This window comes from Arachis hypogaea, chromosome 2 (genome assembly GCF_003086295.3).
Source record: "Arachis hypogaea cultivar Tifrunner chromosome 2, arahy.Tifrunner.gnm2.J5K5, whole genome shotgun sequence".
Classification (NCBI taxonomy): Eukaryota; Viridiplantae; Streptophyta; class Magnoliopsida; order Fabales; family Fabaceae; genus Arachis; species Arachis hypogaea.
In genome coordinates, this window is record NC_092037.1 from 95381583 (window position 1) to 95385653 (window position 4071).

Here is a 4071-nt window from a genome sequence, read left to right on the forward strand (position 1 = left end):
TTTTGGTAGTATCATGCTCATGAAAATGAGCCAATAATTATTTGCACAATCCTCATCTCACAAAAAAAAAATATTTGCTCCATACAACACAAAAAACATCTAAACTCTGATACTAACTTTGTCACATTCCAATTTAGATAGTAACCGGCGCTTAGGCAGTAGCAGAGCTTGGTTCAGTTAAGGGGTGGTCATGCCCCCTAAATTTTTATTAAAAAAATTAATAATATTTTTTTAAAAAATAAAAAATAGTTCAGTTGACTCAAATATTTTATTATGACTTAAAATATCAAAGTTTAATCTTCATCTCTTGCTTTTATTGTATAATAGTTTTTAGTTTTAAATATTTAAAACATATTGGATTTTGACTGAATTGAGTGTATTCGTATTTCGTAGCTCTCTATTCAATAAGCAACACTCCCTTTATTTTTGAGTTCAAATATAAAAAATTAGGTATTTTTTATTTATGTAATTTAATATTATTTTATATTTTATCGTTTATTTAATTTAATGTTTTATATGATAAAAAATATTAGAATATTCAATAAGTATTGATATTATTGTATGTGTATAAATTGATAAAAAAATTCAATAAATATTATAAATTTTAATCCTTCTAATTTCTTTTTTACATATTTTACTGAATATATATTCAAATTTTTATATAAAATAGTCATAAAAAATCAAAGAGTTGATGATGCATTTTTTAAGAGGAAGGCTAATATTCAAGAAGGAAAACATATAACTTTTATAATATCAACATTTGTAGATAGTTCTTCTACTTTAATGAATCACGAAGAAAGTAAGATACAACCTTCAAAAGTTTAAAGAGTTACATCTGATGAGTTTGACCTTAATTCTTTAGAACGATACCCTGAAAAATAGCTTCAAATTTGACAATATTACCCAAATCAGAGAGATGAGGTTAGACAAACTTATCTTAAATGAGATTCATATCAAAAGCATCTTGACAATTATCTTCTATCAGGCCCCCAAAATTTCGTTTCAAGCTCCACCACTCCGCTTAGGAATAAAATTTTCTAGTAAGTCTATCAACCATATATAGCTTAGTAAATAATAATTCTTTTCAAAATGCATCATTTCAAATATAATTTATTTTATATTACTGATATATGGAGCATAAAATAGAACTAAGAAATTCAAAGATACAATACAAATTACATCATCTTTGAAAATTAAGAATTTAACCAAAAATCAATCTCTACTGAATGACAAAATGATTAGAACTCTAATTTATATCTATATTTGAAAAATATAAAAACATGACAGAATAAATTTTGTAACTCAATAAATAAATAATATATATATAATTCACACAAAAAATATAAATTATATAAAAATAAATCATAAATTCAATATCCATAAAAAAAAGAGAATTCTAGTTTAGAATTTAGAACTAATTTGACTAAACTTCTTAAATAAGTTCTTTTAAAAAGGAAGTTTAAAATATAAAGACTTTTATTAATAACAACTTTTAAATAAGTTATTTTGTGTTTGAAAAATTATTATAGAAGTCCTTATATTAAAGTTGTGCATTAAATAGGAGTGATAAAATAGCTTTTGAAAATAGGAAAAGTCACATTTTTTAATTTCTTCAAAAGTTCTTAAATAATTTTTTGAAAAGTTAAAAATTTTTCTAAAAAATTGTACCAAACATTATTAATGTAACTTTTTATAAATTAAAAAAAAATAACTTTTTGGTGTTTATGCAGACGGAGCTTAGTATTACATACTAGGTGGTTCCACTTCTATAAATAACCCTTTTTATTAGTATGTAAGAACAAATTAATAAATCTAATGTATGGCTAACATGTGAGGTTAGTATCACTTCTACTAACTGAGATATGAGTAAGATGCATTTGCAGCTAATGTCATCTTCGTTAACTATTGTCTTCTAATTAAAATCTTTCAAAACACTCAAAACATAGAGTATTATTTAATGTCTATAAATTACCAAATTTAATAACAAATAAACATGTATTAACTTTTGAATAAAACTTTTCTGGTATTTCAAGTGTTAAAATTAAGGGGTTGGAATAAGCAAAATGCAATGTTAGTCATAAGAGTAGTCAATTAATAATTTTTTTTTCAAAGTTCAAACCCTAAAACGGATACATAAACTAAACAACCTCAGATGTAACCGTTTTCTTTGCAACATCGAATTGCATCATCAACCATTTCCTCAAGTCCATACTTGAATACAAATCCAGCATCTATGAGCTTCTTTGATGATAAATTTTGTAACTTGGCACCTTCAGTTTGCTTCAACTTGCTACAATGCACAAGAACATAAAACATATATACAAATTTAATTTATTTCAATGAAACCAAAGGAAAATCATGAACTAATTAAGTTATATATATGCATGTCTATTTCTTGTTTTAAAAGAACATGATAGTGAAGTGTAACAAAACTCACTCTAGTGTTAACAGCTGAAATTCCGGATATTTAGAAGAAACAACTTGAGATATCGTTTCAACAGTAACCAAAGAAGATGAGCAATTATACCTCCCTTTTGGATTAGGATGTTCAAGTAAAAATATATGGGCTCTGGCCACGTCATCCACATGCACCATAGGTACCTGAAGGAGCGAAGCCAACGAACCAAATGGACCTTTATCCCCTGCACAAAATTAAATTTATCCTAACAGAATAATCATTTTTTTATAATCAAATTTTATTGCAAATACTAAATATATATATGTATTTTCATACTACAAGTAACTTTTGGTATTCATATAATGTTGCATTACATTACTAAGGGTTTCATTGAGTGACATTTTAAGAAAAAAAATTTTTTGAGTTATTTTTTAAAATTTTATAAAAAAATAAAAATAATTTTATGTTTAGATATTTTAATCATCATTACTATATAAAAAAATACTATATGTTTAGACATTACTATATAATTTTAATCAAATAATCATCATTCATGTGTAAGATTGATGATGATCAGGTCATATAAATTACGTTACACATAAATCAGTTGCCAAAAATTTTGACTGAAGAACTCATACCTCTAATAAAAACAAGATAAATACTTAAATAATTAATTGTCATTTTCTAATCCTTAAGCGACAAGTGGTTTAAATTGAAAAATAGATAAGAATTGAAAAGGAGTTTTACTCTAAAAATAATAACGGAGAAAATGTTGAGGCTCTGATCTCTCAATTGTTGAACTCTTTTTTGACTCTTTGGGTCTGTTAGCTGAAAACTCATTGCGACATCCTGCATTGATGGTTTGATCTAGATTTTGGATTAGAGGAGAGGCATGCTAATGCTAGGTTTACAACAATAACAACATCTTGCATATCCTTCCCAAGAGTTGCAAGTGGAATTTATGGATCCAACATATCTTTAACCAATGATTGTTAAGTAGATGGCTTTGACAGAGTGGAAATGAATTCTCCCGGGTGATGTCCCATCGAAAGTAATTACTATTGTCAGTTTTAATTAGAATCATGATTAACTATTGCTTAATAGAAATAATTATTTTAAGTCTTTGCCACTTGTCAACTAATCATTAGATAATCAATTTATACTTTGTAGTCACCAATCACCATAGTAATTGAAAATGTAGCTATACTACACCTATATATAGACACACTCACACACGAGATGCTCGAACTTGGTTTGGGAAATTGTAGAAAAGAATAACAGTAAGAAGAGGAATAATGAATAATAGCCAACCGATATCAGCATTTGGAACTTTAGTTATCCTTTTATATAGTTACCATACATTTTTTCGATATTACAAAGTTCTATGAATTATTTTTCATTTTGATTAGAAGTGCTACATCGAAAGATTTAGAAAATAGTCATATAACTACAAAGGCATATATATTAGTTAAATTAATTAGTACAAATAATAAGTTTTTAATTAGTCATTATTAAGTAACTTCTTAAAATAGGATTTGATGTTTGGACTGTTAAATGGTCCAATAATAAAATATATTTTTTATTTTTTAATAATTTGTAAATAATTTTTATTTAATTTTAATTATAACTTAATCTTTTATATATTATTCAATTATAAATTCTATCCTCTATTT

The 4071-nt window shown here is 25.4% G+C and overlaps 1 long non-coding RNA gene across 1 annotated transcript; it reads right to left on the reverse strand.

The window, feature by feature from the left end:
* Positions 1-1738: 1738 nt before the first annotated feature.
* Positions 1739-3853, reverse strand: LOC112720217 (uncharacterized). The gene is made up of 3 exons (XR_003162090.3): positions 3146-3853; positions 2528-2642; positions 1739-2290 (listed from the first exon to the last, which is right to left on the reverse strand). It is a non-coding gene; the product is annotated as an uncharacterized lncRNA (long non-coding RNA).
* Between the last annotated feature and the right edge of the window lie 218 nt (positions 3854-4071).